Source organism: Schistocerca cancellata, chromosome 3 (genome assembly GCF_023864275.1).
Source record: "Schistocerca cancellata isolate TAMUIC-IGC-003103 chromosome 3, iqSchCanc2.1, whole genome shotgun sequence".
NCBI lineage: Eukaryota > Metazoa > Arthropoda > Insecta > Orthoptera > Acrididae > Schistocerca > Schistocerca cancellata.
The window spans coordinates 101785895-101803127 of record NC_064628.1 but is presented as its reverse complement, the minus strand read 5'-3'; positions in this window follow the sequence as shown (position 1 = coordinate 101803127).

The window sequence follows — 17233 nt, the reverse complement described above, 5'->3', positions numbered from 1 at the left end:
ATGGAGACGGTTGCGAATGGTCCTCGCCGATACCCCAGGAGCAACAGTGTCCCTAATTTGCTGGGAAGTGGCGGTGCGGTCCCCTACGGCACTGCGTAGGATCCTACGGTCTTGGCGTGCATCCGTGCGTCGCTGCGGTCCGGTCCCAGGTCGACGGGCACGTGCACCTTCCGCCGACCACTGGCGACAACATCGATGTACTGTGGAGACCTCACGCCCCACGTGTTGAGCAATTCGGCGGTACGTCCACCCGGCCTCCCGCATGCCCACTATACGCCCTCGCTCAAAGTCCGTCAACTGCACATACGGTTCACGTCCACACTGTCGTGGCATGCTACCAGTGTTAAAGACTGCGATGGAGCTCCGTATGCCACGGCAAACTGGCTGACACTGACGGCGGCGGTGCACAAATGCTGCGCAGCTAGCGCCATTCGACGGCCAACACCGCGGTTCCTGGTGTGTCTGCTGTGCCGTGCGTGTGATCATTGCTTGTACAGCCCTCTCGCAGTGTCCGGAGCAAGTATGGTGGGTCTGACACACCGGTGTCAATGTGTTCTTTTTTCCATTTCCAGGAGTGTATATAAATGACCTTGTGGATGACATCGGAAGTTCACTGAGGCTTTTTGCAGATGATGCTGTGGCGTATCGAGAGGTTGCAACAATGGAAAATTGTTCTGAAATGCAGGAGGATCTGCAGCGAATTGACGCATGGTGCAGGGAATGGCAATTGAATCTCAATGTAGACAAGTGTAATGTGCTGCGAATACATAGAAAAATTGTTCTGAAATGCAGGAGGATCTGCAGCGAATTGACGCATGGTGCAGGGAATGGCAATTGAATCTCAATGTAGACAAGTGTAATGTGCTGCGAATACATAGAAATATAGATCCCTTATCATTTAGCTACAAAATAGCAGGTCAGCAACTGGAAGCAATTAATTCCATAAATTATCTGGGAGTAGGCATTAGGAGTGATTTAAAATGGAATGACGATACAATATTAATCGTCGGTAAAGCAGATGCCAGACTGAGATTCATTGGAAGAATCCTAAGAAATGCAATCCGAAAACAAAGGAAGTAGGTTACAGTACGCTTGTTCGCCCACTGCTTCAATAGTGCTCAGCAGTGTGGGTTCCGTACCAGATAGGGTTGATAGAAGAGATAGAGAAAATCCAACGGAGAGCAGCGCGCTTCGTTACAGGAACATTTAGTAATCGCGAAAGCGTTACGGAGATGATAGATCGGTTCTGGGCGCTCCAGTCTGGAACCGCGCGACCGCTACGGTCGCAGGTTCGAATCCTGCCTCGGGCATGGATGTGTGTGATGTCTTTAGGTTAGTTAGGTTTAAGTAGTTCTAATTTCTAGGGGACTTATGATCACAGCAGTTGAGTCCCATAGTGCTCAGAGCCATTTGAACCTTTTTTTTTTTTTTGATGATAGATAAACTCCAGTGGAACACTCTGCAGGAGAGACGCTTAGTAGCTTGGTGCAGGCTTTTGTTGAAGTTTCGAGAAAATACCTTCACCGAGGAGTCATATTGCTTGCTCCTACGTATATTTCGCGAAGAGACCATGAGGATAAAATCAGACAGATTAGAGCCCACACAGAAGCATACCGACAGTCTTTCTTTCCACGAACAATACGAGACTGGAATATGGTTCAAATGGCTCTGAGCACTATGCGACTTAACTTCTGAGGCCATCAGTCGCCTAGAACTTAGAACTAATTAAACCTAACTAATCTAAGGAGTCCGCAGCTCGTGGTCGTGCGGTAGCGTTCTCGCTTCCCGCGCCCGGGTTCCCGGGTTCGATTCCCGGCGGGGTCAGGGATTTTCTCTACCTCGTGATGACTGGGTGTTGTGTGATGTCCTTAGGTTAGTTAGGTTTAAGTAGTTCTAAGTTCTAGGGGACTGATGACCATAGATGTTATGTCCCATAGTGCTCAGAGCCATTTGAACCATTTAATCTAAGGACATCACTCACATCCATGCCCGAGCAGGATTCGAACCTTCGACCGTAGCGGTCGCTCGGTTCCAGACTGTAGCGCCTAGAACCGCACGGCCACTCCGGCCGACGACTGGAATAGAAGGGAGAACCGATAGAGGTACTCAAGGTACACTCCACCACACACCGTCAGGTGGCTTGCGGAGTATGGACGTAGATAGATGTAGAATGCGAAAGCTACCGAGTCAGGCACGAACTGCGTGCGGGGAAGAAATCGTGGGAGTATTAAAACGCTTCCGGCAGAAACGGAACGGTACTTGGAGTCCCGTGAAACATTCGTTACCGAGTGACGAATTGTAGTGGGACGAAATTGAAGCGTCACCCATCCACCAGTGTCAGCCCAGTTTGCAGGTGAATATAAGTTGAATATAGTGTTTTGTTCATGTATTTTTTCTGATATTTTGTAATGGTTGTGAATTGCCTAAAGTTTTGTATTTTTTTATGTTTCATGTACGGAGAGGGCGGCGCAACGAACGGAGACAGCATCTTCGCTGCCGGGACCAGAGAGAAAATTGCTGGCCACTATACGTCACGGGTCGAGAGCCAAAGAGCGACAGAAGATTCTGGAACCGAGTTGTTGCGTCGTGCTTCTAAAAATTGATAAATGAGAATTTGTAATGTTTTGTACAACAATGATATCATAGGAAGTTTAATCTTATTGAAAATGTTAGTCCTATCTCGTTAAGGCTCAGGTTGACGTCTGTATGTAGGAAGATAATAAACTGGTGGATGCTATTAAAGTTGAAATACGTGTTCTGAGGATTTATTTGTGAAGAATTATGTGAATGAATTAATAATATATTTGACGAGATTATTGAATTTTGACAGTGTTCATCGTGACTTTGAATCTCAAAGTTTATTTAATGTGGTTCTAATATCGATTAAATCAAGATAAAGTGTATCAATATAATTTCTGAGGAGAAACAAACGACGTCAAAAATTGAAAAAAGTTTACGCAAACCATTTGGCCCGAGTGACGTAATTCTGCGCATACGACTCAAATGATGTTTTACAGTTTCGTTCAAGAACCATTCTGAGACAATTTAAAAAGAATATAAATAATTTTGAAGTGAGTTGTAACTGACGTAGGTGACGAAGTCTACACATGGTCATATGTCGAAAGAAAATCATTTATAAGAAACTTACGTCGTTACACTACAGAATCCGTACGACACGCAACAGGCCTAATACAGGGACGACCTTCGTGTAAAATGCAGCGGCAGTCGGCTGCGTTATCGGTGGCCAGTGGCGCGTGTCGGCAGAGGCAACACGTGTGAACGACGCGTCCACGGGGAGATAGTGCGCCCGTTGAAGGCAGCGGGCCCGGCATAGAGGCGCGTTGTCGCGCGCCCCGCACAAGGGCCGCCTTCTGCGGCTGTGTGTAGCCCTGCCCCGGCGCTGCGTGCAGACCGCACCGCTGACCTTCAGCCGCCGCGGCACAGTCCGGCCAAAAACCCGGCCGCACCATATGGGAGGCCGGGGGACGCTCCGGCGACATCCAGCAGAGCGGACACGGTGGGCTGACCTGACAGGAAGGGTGTCCCGGCACGGAACATCGACACTCTACTCAGGAAAACACTTGTCATGGGTCATCAGTCTGCTGGCTGGTTTGACGAGGCCCTCCACGAGTCGAATTCCTGTGTCAACCACCTCAACTACATCAAGCACCTGCACTCGACGTCCTCAGTTATTTTTTGGGTATAATATTAACGATTATGTTAAGACCGTTTGCTGCAACTGAATATAGGCATTGTTCGTTTTTCGAAACGAGCATCACCAGTGGCTTTTCATCTACAAAGTGATCCATTGATCGTGACCGGGCCAAATATCTCACGAAATAAGCGTCGAACGAAGAAACTACAAAGAACGAAACTCATCTAGCTTGGAGCGGGAAACCAGATGGCGCTATGGTTGGCCCGCTACATGGCGCTGCCATAGGTCAAACGGATATCAACTGCGTTTTTTTTTAAATAGGAACCCACATTTTTTATTACATATTCGTGGAGCACGTAAAGAAATATGAATGTTTTAGTTGGACCACTTTTTTCGCTTTGTGATAGATGGCGCTGTAATAGTCACAAACATATGGCTCACAATTTTAGGCTAACAGTTGGTAACAGGTAGGGCTTTTAAATTAAAATACAGAACGTAGGTACGTTCGAACATTTTATTTCGGTTGTTCCAATGTGATTCATGTACCTTTGTGAACTTATCATTTCTGAGAACGCAGCCGGCCGGGGTGGCCGAGCGGTTCTAGGCGCTTCAGTCCAGAACCGCGCTGCTGCTACGGTCGCAGGTTCGAATCCTCCCTCGGGCATGGATGTGTGTCATGTCCTTAGGTTACTTAGGTTTAAGTAGTTCTAAGCGACTAATGACCTCAGAAGTTAAGTCCCATAGTGCTCAGAGCCATTTGAACCATTTTTTTCGGACAACACATGCCGTGACGGCGTAATTACCTGCAAATACCACATTAATGCAATAAATGCTCAAAATGATGTCCGTCAACCTCAATGCATTTGGCAATACGTGTAACGACATTCCTCTCAACAGCGAGTTGTTCGCCTCCCGTGATGTTCGCACATGCATTGACAATGCGCTGACGCATGTTGTCAGGCGTTGTCGGTGGATCACGACAGCAAATATCCTTCAACTTTCCCCACAGAAAGAAATCCGGGGACGTCAGATCCGGTGAACGTGCGGGCCATGGTATGGTGCTTCGACGACCAATCCAACTGTCATGAAATATGCTATTCAATACCGCTTCAACCGCACGCGAGCTATGTGCCAGACATCCGTCATGTTGGAAGTACATCGCCATTCTGTCATGCAGTGAAACATCTTGCAGTAACATCGGTAGAACATTACGTAGGAATTCAGCATACATTTCACCATTTAGATTGCCATCGATAAAATGGTGGCTAATTATTATCCTTCCTCCCATAATGCCGCACCATACATTAACCCGCCAAGGTCGCTGATGTTTCACTTGTCGCAGCCATCGTGGATTTTCCGTTGCCCAATGGTGCATATTATGCCGGTTTACGTTACCGCTGTTGGTGAATGACGCTTCGTCGCTAAATACATAGAACACGTGTAAAAAATCTGTCATCGTCCCGTAATTTCTCTTGTGCCCAGTGGCAGAACTGTACACGACGTTCAAAGTCGTCGCCATGCAATTCCTGGTGCAAAGAAATATGGTACGGGTGCAATCGATGTTGATGTAGCATTCTCAACACCGACGTTTTTGAGATTCCCGATTCTCGCGCAATTTGTGTGCTACTGATGTGCGGATTAGCCGCGACAGCAGCTAAAACACCTACTTGGACATCATCATTTGTTGCAGGTCGTGGTTGACGTTTCAATGTGGCTGAACACTTTCTCTTTCCTTAAATAACGTAACTGTCCGGCGAACGGTCCGGGCACTTCAAGATATCGACCTTTTCCGCAATTGGTAAACGGTCCATTTTAACACGGGTAATGTATCACGAAGCAAATACCCTCCGTACTGGCGGAATGTTACGTGATACCACGTACTTATACGTTTGTGACTATTACAGCGCCATCTATCACAAAGCGAAAAAAGTGGTCCAACTAAAGCATTCATATTTCTTTACGTACTACACGTAAATGTAATAAAAAATGGGGGTTCCTATTAAAAAAAAAAACGCAGTTGATATCCGTTTGACCTAAGGCAGCGCCATCTAGCTGGCCAACCATAGCGCCATCTGGTTTCCCCCTTCAAGCTAGACGAGTTTCGTTCTTTGTAGTTTTTTCGTTTGATGCTTCTTTCGTGAGATATTTGGCCCGGTCACTATCAATGGGCCACCCTGTATATGTAGAGTACTTTCAACTTGCATATTCTGCTGACATACACTATCTTATCGAAAATATTGAGAACCCCCCCTCCACGTAACGCGGAACCGACAACTAGATGTCACAACAAGCGGACTCGTCGGTATAAAAGGAGGCGGGGGACGTCGTGTCGTCAGAGGGGAACGGAGTGGCTGGATCACGAGAGGTCAGCGACTGCGAACGTGGAGTAGTCATTACACGTCGCCTGGGTATCAGATCCATCAGGGTCATTTCAACCATTCTGAAGCTGCCCAAGTGGACTGTTGCTCATGTTGACTGTGAAGTGGAAACGGGAAGGAACAACCGCGGCTAAACAAACACTCTTTTGCTGTTCCAGTCGAGTATTCTCGGGAAGAACGATTGTTGGTAATCCTCAGTATGAGCTCGGATGTCTCTGATTTTACCTTCTGATCTTTCCGTAACATGAATTCAGGAGCTTAGGACGAAGTTATTACATACTGTGAATGTTGATATTGCTCTTCATGTGCTCATGCGTCCGAAGTTCGCGGTCTAGTGGCTAGAGTCGCTGCCTCTGGATCACAGGGTCCCGGGTTCGATTACGGGCGGGGTTGGGGATTTTCTCTGCCCGCGGACTGGGTGCTTGTGTTGTCTTCATCATTTCATTATCATCATCATTATCATCATCATTCGTGGCAGTGGCTCGATTGGACTGTGTAAAGATTGGGACTTTGTACGGGCGCTGGTGACAGCGCAGTTGAGCGCACCACAAAACAAACATCATCAACATCATGTGCTCGTTCTTTATCGAGATGAAGCTGCTATTCTGCCTGTAGCAACACAGTTCTGCATTTTCAGCGTGGCACACAAGCTGCAGACACACTGTTCCACTACGGTCGCGGGCTCGAATCCTGCCTCGGGCATGGATGTGTGTGATGTCCTTAGGTTAGTTAGGTTTAAGAAGTTCTAAGTGTTGTCCTAATCATCATCATTTCATCCCCACCGACACGCAGGTCGCCGAAGTGGCGTCAACTCGAAAGACCTGCACCAGCGAACGGTCTACCCGACGGGAGGCCCTAGCCACACGACATTTCATTTCGTTTCAGTAGTTGTAAGTTTTAGGGTACTGATGACCTCAGATGTTAAGCCCCATAGTGCTCAGAGACATTTGAACCCATTTTAACACTGTTCCAACACAATGCAGTTTTTCACGGAATAATGCCCTATAGGTTGAACGATACGAACATGAAACACGGGATATCGAATGTTGTACCGACATTCAAAGATTTGTCGCTTCGGGACTCAGAAACGAAGATAAGGGCACCGTAAACTACTCATTATAATGCCAACCTGTCCACCCCACGACAAAAACTTGCAATTATATTGGCCTGAGTAGTAGATTGAAAGAGATGGGCTTCTACCCTAGAATGCTAATCATATTTCCCATTTGGTATTCTTTCTGCGCCTCTCCCAGTCTGTTGGGGTATTTGACTGGAAAAGGCGAAGTCCTGCAACAGCCTGCCCTGAAAAAAAAAACAACAGAAAAAGATCATACGAAGACAAGCAGCTCGATTACTTCCTCGAATATTTTTGGTATCAAGGAGCAACTGGATCCGATTTATGGCTCTGTTCTCGTGGTTTAAATTTTCCATATTTTCTTAAGATATTAGTGCGGATGATACCCTAAGGTAGGTGCCCTTATTTCAAGCACTATTGGAGGTAGAAAATGATATGTACGCGCCAAATCAAACTAATAAAATTACTGCAAAGAGAATAAATGGCCCAAAATAATACGTATAGTCTATTGTGCTGGCAAATACGCTTAACAAGGCTTCTCATATTTTATATGTACAATTTCAAGATGTTTTTTAAAGAACTACGCAATGTAAATTTTAAATTCTGGTACGTTTTCAGAGACTCGCCTCGTAAATACCCTCTTAGCTACAAAAGCTAAATGAACGTTATTAACGCTGCTGTGTGTTGAATGAGGCGTCATTACTTATGTCTGTGCATCAGTCATTTCGTTCTTTATGTTTGTGACAAGAGTAGATTCCACAGCTAATTATTGTAGTGGAATTAACTTGATAGTTACGCAAGGAACATTATCTACTCAAGACTACAATAGCTATAATAAATTGTTTATAAGCAATGAGCTGAAAAAAGTCCACAATTTTTTGGAAAAGATGTAGAGATTTCCTAACCCTTCTCCATTTCCTAACTCGAGTTATAAGTATTATTCAATAAATTTTGATGTATTCGTAATAATTAGCTCTTGAAACATATTGCGACCAAAACGAAAACATCACATGGAAGTCATTGCTTCTAGCGTAGAAAGTCAAATTATTTCATCTCTTTTGACATTAATAATTAAATATATTGCGGTGTTTAGCGGAAGCAGCAAAACTCCCGTTGCACATTTAGCGCCTGCGCTTGGTGGAGAAAACTAGGACGCCGGCTGGACAGTTCGCCAGTGCGAATTAAATCGACCTTCCGCGATCGTCTAGCGTTTCGCAAATTAGGCTGTGGAACCCAGTTGACCCTTGCATTCGCGTAACGAGATCTTAATGAGTGTCATCAGCTGACCTGCTGGTGCACGAGCGTGGCTTTAAAAGCCGTCTCGGGACCTCCGAAGTTTGAATGCCTGTTATAAGAACGGCAATAAAAACCCGTGCAGCAGTCCACCTGGATTTAATCTTCCGTGCCCGTTACTGCAAATACCGATTAACAACTTCCGCCTTATAGCAAGACAATTAGCTGTTTGTCTCTTCTCTACAAAACTGACGTCACACTTGTGGCACCAAAGGGGAATATTTATTTATTTCCTTTTAGACTAAATTTTGTATTTTCTTTGTCGGTCATTTTCGCAACAAATATATAGTAAATGCAACAATGCGTTTTAACGGTGCACCTGCCCTGGCCCTTATTAGCTGGATTATTAGCGTTTTTAAGTATCTGATTGTAAATTTTGTGTTTTTGGGAATATTTTTCTCATACTTGTCCACGGTGCTAGTTGTTACTCGCTTGACAACACGCTTTCGAGCTTACTTCGCTGCACTTTGTGTTAATACCACTAATGCATAAATATGCATTTATTTACAATCCTAACTTCAGTTAATGTATGAATATTCAGTAAATAATTGTCATATCATGGGCAGTCATCACGTTTATCAAATAGTTATTACTTTGTCGAAATATCTATTCTATGGCTGTACAGTTTTACATTTTACGACAGAACATAACTGATTGTGTCAAAGATAAAATGTTTATACACACAGATACGAAACTAGTTCTCATGGTTTTCTGATGTATAGCTGAACAGACAATACTATATCCTTCGATAATAAATTCTGTCAATCCATGTTGCCTTATTTCAGTTTAAATGTCAATTGTCATAAAATTTTTAGATATTGCTTCTTTTTCCTAACACGCTATATGGTCTAAACTCTGAAGTATCCTGACACCTTAAAAAACCCGCTGTTTGTGACGCAAAACTATGTATTCGAGCGTATAAATCTGTAGGTACAATTTGCCAGCGCATTTTCGAACAGAATTTAGTGTCCTGAAATAAACGAAAGCGTTGACAAGATGACGTCACAATGTGTTAGCGCGCAACGTAAATCCTGTGTATTACATAATGCAGTCGTTTTTATTACAGTGTTGGAATTGCAGTTGTAACAAAGGCTTGCTGATTTCTTTCAGTATGACCCTCATTCATTAGCATAAAGTATGCTCCGCAGTTCTATAACATAGATCATGAGTGTGAGGACGTTCCAATTCTAGATTCGATACATTTGGATCGATGCTAATACCTAAACATGTGCATCGATACCTTGGTAATATCTAAACAATATATGCTGGAAACGGAACATGTCACCAACAGTGTAGAAAATAATTTAGTAGTACTACATAATGAAGCCAATGATGGTAAGACCTAAATTTGTTAGAACAACTGGCAATATATCTCCACAAAATCAAAAAGCAGAATCTACGTTAAATGAACAAACTATTTCGCAAGCACAGTTATTTCAGTAATTTTTAAAGACCTGTTCTAAATTTATTCCCTGCATATGTCAATTACTAAACAATTAGATCTCTGGCACTACGAGTAAATTCATCTTTGATCACACCATGTACAAAAACATCTGTGAAGTGTTTACAAACATATGTATGCAAATGCGCCTCTTGAATGAAGTGATATGTCCGAACAGGATAGAGAAAAGAATGTATGATGGTGCGAAAAAGTTAAAAACGCTTTTCTTGGATTATGTGGTAAGTTTACAACGTTCATTTTTCCCCACTATTTCTCACATGTGTTCCGCGATTGATTTATGAAATTCATAACCTAACATCAAACCGTTTCGTAACAGGAATATGCATTTCATCTTATTCAAGAGAAGAAATAAAGCACGTGTTAAGACAAATTACACCTGACGATACACACACAGGATCCGAAATGTATCATGTAAATGTGAATGTGTGAGGATGGACTTGTAAGCCGAAAACCGGTTAACAATAAAAGTAATATTTTAGAACAAAAGCAAACTGGTGCTTTTCATTTATTATCGTTTATTTAATAAAATACGAAAAGTTGTGACTGAAGGCGTTTTTTAATTCATACTTCCAGTCTAAACAAAAGTATCGAAAGTGGCAGTATCGGAAGGTACTGACTGGCTAAGTATTTTTAAGCTTTTCCTGAAGGAAAAGGACTTACGTAGAGTACGAGAGAGAATACAGAAATTATGCTATTTTTCATGAACAGACTGGAATCTAATACTGAACAAAATGTGAGTTGTAAACGAGTAATATTCCTACTGCAAAGAAAATATAGGCCTTCACATACGTTTTATGCTGCCTATACGTGCGTTATTACAAGCTGTTATTTTCAATAAGCATCTGTTTTTTACTGTGGTTGCACGAACCATCTCGGGTATAAAATTAATACTGGAACCAGTAACGAAGGTCGTAGGTACAAATTTAATATTACTGTCGTAAGCCGTTGTAGTCGAGCGGTTCTAGGCGCTTCAGTCTGGAACCGCGCGACCGCTACGGTCACAGGTTCGAATCCTGCCTCGGGCATGGATGTGTGTGATGCCCTTAGGTTAGTTAGTTTTACGTAGTTCTAAGTTCTAGGGGACTGATGACCTCAGATGTTAAGTCCAATAGTGCTCAGAGCAATTTGAACCATTACTGCCTATGTTGTTGAAATTTGATCTGTTTATTACAATCTGTACATGGTATGTAATTTTTACTCCTGTACTTGTGTTTCCCGTGTAGTACACACATTGTCCTGTCACATTAATGCGACCACCTGTCAAAAGCCCGAATAATGACTTTTTGCAACGCGGACTGTTGCGAGACGTGCATGAAGAGTGTCAATGAGGTTTTGGAAGGTACGGACAAGGATGTGGCATTATGTCAAGTGTGGTGGTATGAACAGCTGCGCTAGGTTACTCTGTTGAGGATCCATGCTGCGAAAAGCCCGACTGACGTGACCCCACAGATTCTGGACTGGGTTTAATTCCGGGGCGTTTTGTGGCCAGGGGTGTACGATAAACTCATACTGGTGCTCTTTGGATGACGCATGTACACTGTGAGCTGTGTGACAAATTGCGTTGTCCTGCTGGTAGATACCATCGTGCCGAGGAAAAAGAAACAACACGTAGGGGTGCACATGGTCCTCAAGGATAGATGCATACTTTGTTGACCCATTGCGCTTTCCAGAATGACGAGTTCACCCAGGGAATGCAGCGAAAATACACTCCTGGAAATTGAAATAAGAACACCGTGAATTCATTGTCCCAGGAAGGGGAAACTTTATTGACACATTCCTGGGGTCAGATACATCACATGATCACACTGACAGAACCACAGGCACATAGACACAGGCAACAGAGCATGCACAATGTCGGCACTAGTACAGTGTATATCCACCTTTCGCAGCAATGCAGGCTGCTATTCTCCCATGGAGATGATCGTAGAGATGCTGGATGTAGTCCTGTGGAACGGCTTGCATGCCATTTCCACCTGGCGCCTCAGTTGGACCAGCGTTCGTGCTGGACGTGCAGACCGCGTGAGACGACGCTTCATCCAGTCCCAAACATGCTCAATGGGGGACAGATCCGGAGATCTTGCTGGCCAGGGTAGCTGACTTACACCTTCTAGAGCACGTTGGGTGGCACGGGATACATGCGGACGTGCATTGTCCTGTTGGAACAGCAAGTTTCCTTGCCGGTCTAGGAATGGTAGAACGATGGGTTCGATGACGGTTTGGATGTACCGTGCACTATTCAGTGTCCCCTCGACGATCACCAGTGGTGTACGGCCAGTGTAGGAGATCGCTCCCCACACCATGATGCTGGGTGTTGGCCCTGTGTGCCTCGGTCGTATGCGGTCCTGATTGTGGCGCTCACCTGCACGGCGCCAAACACGCATACGACCATCATTGGCACCAAGGCAGAAGCGACTCTCATCGCTGAAGACGACACGTCTCCATTCGTCCCTCCATTCACGCCTGTCGCGACACCACTGGAGGCGGGCTGCACGATGTTGGGGCGTGAGCGGAAGACGGCCTAACGGTGTGCGGGACCGTAGCCCAGCTTCATGGAGACGGTTGCGAATGGTCCTCGCCGATACCCCAGGAGCAACAGTGTCCCTAATTTGCTGGGAAGTGGCGGTGCGGTCCCCTACGGCACTGCGTAGGATCCTACGGTCTTGGCGTGCATCCGTGCGTCGCTGCGGTCCGGTCCCAGGTCGACGGGCACGTGCACCTTCCGCCGACCACTGGCGACAACATCGATGTACTGTGGAGACCTCACGCCCCACGTGTTGAGCAATTCGGCGGTACGTCCACCCGGCCTCCCGCATGCCCACTATACGCCCTCGCTCAAAGTCCGTCAACTGCACATACGGTTCACGTCCACGCTGTCGCGGCATGCTACCAGTGTTAAAGACTGCGATGGAGCTCCGTATGCCACGGCAAACTGGCTGACACTGACGGCGGCGGTGCACAAATGCTGCGCAGCTAGCGCCATTCGACGTCCAACACCGCGGTTCCTGGTGTGTCCGCTGTGCCGTGCGTGTGATCATTGCTTGTACAGCCCTCTCGCAGTGTCCGGAGCAAGTATGGTGGGTCTGACACACCGGTGTCAATGTGTTCTTTTTTTCCATTTCCAGGAGTGTATCTCCCAGACCGAAACTGTTGCAGCGTCTTTGCTTTCACACATTTCACGTCGTACACGCGAACAGTCGTCTATCCGATGGACCATAAAACGTGACACATCTGAAAAGGCAACTTGACGCCGATCAGTGGACGTCCTTTTGCGATATTTCCGTGCGAGGGCCAACTTTTGCCCTCGTTGAATAGCAGTCGGCATGGGTGGATGAACCAGGAGGCGGCCCATACGTAGCAACGTTCGCTGAACGGTCGTTGAGAAGACACTGTCGGGAGCTCCTTGGTTCATCTGGGCGGTCAGTTGGTGAACAGTTGCGCGTCTATTCGACTGTACACATCTCCCCAGCTGCCGTTCACTCCTGTCATTTATGGCCCTTGGTGCACCACAGTTGCCCCGATGTCGATTATGGATAGCGCCATTTTGCCATGCACAGTCTACTTTAACCACGATGGCACGCGAACGGTTTAGAAACTTAGCCGTTTCGAAAATGCTTCCACACTTGACTCGAAAGCCAATGACCATTCCCTTGTGGACGTCGGATAACTCGTTCCGTTACCGCATTACGACAATACCTTCATTCAATAACACAATGCCAATAGCCGTTATTTAGGTTTTATTTTTAGGCTACCAGTTTCGACGATACACCACGTCGTATTCAGGCCTCCTTTAATCGAGTAATCTTCGTTACAGCACTTTTAACTGGTCTCGTAACGATCATTACGGGCATGCGTGCTCCTTGGACGTCAGCAAATGTCAACTGACAGTCCGCCGCTCGTGGTCTCGCGGTAGCGTTTTCGCTCCCCGAGCACGGGGTCCCGGGTTCGATTCCCGGCGGGGTCAGGGATTTTCACCTGCCTCGAGATGACTGGGTGTTTGTGTCGTCCTCATCATTTGATCATCATCCAGGAAAGTGGCGAAATTGGACTGAGCAAAGGTTGGGAAATTGTACGGTCGCTGATAACCACGCAGTTGAGCGCCCCACAAACCAATCATCATCATCATCATGTCAACTGACAACTGTAGTGTATCGCCGAAACTGGTAGCCTGAAAATAAAACTTAAATAACGGCGATTGGTATTATTTTATTGGCTGTTGACCAGCCGTAGTCCTATGCACCATGCAGAAGATGGAACTACATTCATTGCCTGCACTGTTTTCCGCGTCCCCCTACACGATTTATGTACCCTAGTGCTGCCGCCTGCCGTCTGTGAGTAATTATTACACATTGACTACGAGCACAGGCGGTGCTCACGTTAATGTGACTGGGCTGTATAGATACCGCATACATTTGAATTCTCACTCAATTAGTAGCGAAAGGTTATTATACTACTGACCACTAAAATTGCTACGCCAAGAAGAAATGCAGATGATAAATGGGTATTCATTGGACAAATATATTATACTAGAACTGACACCTGATTACATTTTCACGCAATTTGGGGGCATAGATCCTGAGAAATCAGTACCCAGAACAACCACCTCTAGCCGTAATAACGGCCTTGATACGCCTGGGCATTGAGTCAAACAGAGCTTGGCTGGCGTGTACAGGTACAGCCGCCCATGCAGCTTCAACAAGATACCACAGTTCACCAAGAGTAGTGATTGGCGTATTGTGACGAGCCAGTTGCTCGCACACCATTGACCAGACGTATTGAATTGGTGAGAGATCTGGAGAATGTGCTAGCCAAGGCAGCAGTCGAACATTTTCTGTTCCCAGAAAGACCCGTAGAGGACCTGCAACATGCGGTCGTGCATTATCCTGCTGAAATGTAGGGTTTCGCAGGGATCGAATGAAGGGTAGAGCCACGGGTCGTAGGACATCTGCAATGTAACGTCCCCTGTCAAAGTGCCGTCAATGCGAACAAGAGGTGACCGAGACGTGTAACCAATGGCACCCCATACCATCACGCGGGGTGATACGCCAGTATGACGATGACGAATACACGTTTCCAATGTGCGTTCACCGCGATCTCGCCAAACACGGATGCGACCATCATGATGCTGTAAACACAACCTGGATTCATCCGAAAAAATGACGTTTTGCCAATCGTGCACCCAGTTTCGTAGTTGAGTACACAGTCACAGGCGCTCCTGTCTGTGATGCAGCGTCAAGGGTAACCGCAGCCACGGTCTCCGAGCTGATAGTCCATGCTGCTGCAAACGTCGTCGAACAGTTCGTGCAGATGGTTATTGTCTTGCGAACGTCCCCATCTGTTGACTCCGGGGTCGAGACGTGGCTGTACGATCCTTTATAGCCATGCGGATAAAATGCTTGTCATCTCGACTGATAGTGATACGAGGCCGTTGCGGTCCAGCACGGCGTTCCGTATTAATCTCCAGAACCGACAGATTCCATATTCTGCTAACAGTCATTGGATCTCGACCAACGCGAGCAGGAATGTCGGGATACGATAAAGCGCAATCGCGATAGGCTACAATCGGACCTTTATCAAAGTCGGAAATGTGATGGTACGCATTTCTCCTCCTTACACGAGTCATCACAACAACGTTTCAGCAGGCAACGCCGGTCAAGTGCTGTTTGTGTATAAGAAATCGGTTGGAAACTTTCCTCATGTCAGCACATTGTAGGTGTCGCCACCGGCGCGAACCTTGTGTGAATGCTCTGAAAAGCTAATCATTTGCATATCACAGCATCTTCTTCCTGTCGGTCAAATTTCGCGTCTGTAGCACGTCATCGTCGTGGTGTAGCAGTTTTAATGGCCAGTAGTGTATTTACTTCAATGCCCTTGTTTACTAAGGCTACCGATACTCTGATATATCTTGCGTTACATTCGAATTTTCGTGTACTTGGTACCGATACCCGTTTCATAGGTCATATGAGCAGCGATATGATCAGTAGTATCGGAACGTCATAGGTGAGTCACTCTCCCCTTCAGATGTCTGAGAGATCAGAGTGACGGACGCTTTGGCTCGGAGATTGCCGTTCCCAGCAGGTGGGAAGCGAGTGGCGCTACAAAAAACGGCAACGGCGCACCGTAGAAGCAGCAGCAGCAGCAGCAGCAGCGCTTGTTTACGATGCAAATATCGCGTCGCAGTGAGCGGCGACAGCCAGCGCTAGGCAGGCCGTACGCCACTGGAGGCCAGCAACCTGGCTGCGAGGCTTCTCGTCCGCCGCTGTGTGCTCGGCCAGCAGACGAGACCGGCTCGAGCAGCGGCTGCACCGTAGTGGATGACTCGCCCTGGATCTACGTCAGATCACGGAGCAAAGTAAAACTCACCCCGTTAGACATTAAGATACCGCGGAGAGTGAGTTTTGGTGACACTATTCCAACTGGAATGACCAATTTATTCTTGATTTTTACATCTGTCCTCTATCGGTTTTAGGTGCACTGAGGTGACAAAACCCATGGGAAATTCACAATACCGTGTCGGAGCTCCTTTTGGCAGCGCAGTGCAGCAACTCGACGTGGCATGGACTAGACAAGTAGCTATGTAAGTAGGCTGGGCTATGTAAGTAGGCTGTTTATGTTTTCTTATTGGTAACGTTACGTAGCGCTCTGTATGAAAATCACTGGCTGTGCTGTGTGCAGTCTGTGGCTAGTTTGCATTGTTGTCTGCCATTGTAGTGTTGGGCAGGTGGATGTGAACAGCGCGTAGCGCTGCGCAGTTGGAGGTGAGCCGCCAGCAGTGGTGGATGTGGGGAGAGAGATGGCGGAAGTTTTGAAATTGAACTGCTATATATATTACGATTATTAAGGTAAATACAGTGTTTGTTCTCTATTAAAATCTTTCATTTGCTAACTATCCCTATCAGTAGTTAGTGACTTCCGTAGTTTGAATCTTTTATTTAGCTGGCAGTAGTGGCGCTCGCTGTATTGCAGTAGTTCGAGTAATAAAGATTTTTGTGAGGTAAGTTATTTGTGAAAGGTATAGTTTAATGTTAGTCAGGGCCATTCTTTTGTAGGGATTTTTGAAAGTCAGATTGCGTTGCGCTAAAAAATATTGTGTGGCAGTTTAAGCACAGTCATAATATTGTGTGTCAGGTTAAGCACAGTCGTGTACAATTGTTCTAAGGGGACGTTTCAGCTACAACTCCCCTGCGGAAATACAGAACCATACTGCCTCTACAGCCATGCATGAATTCAAAAGTGCTGCCGGTGCAGAATTTTTTGCGTGAAGTTATCTCTCGATTATGTACCATAAATGATCGTGAAGAGCTTGACAGAGCACGGAAAGACCTGAGTCGAAATAAGGCCCCGGAAGTAGACAACATTCCATTAGAACTACT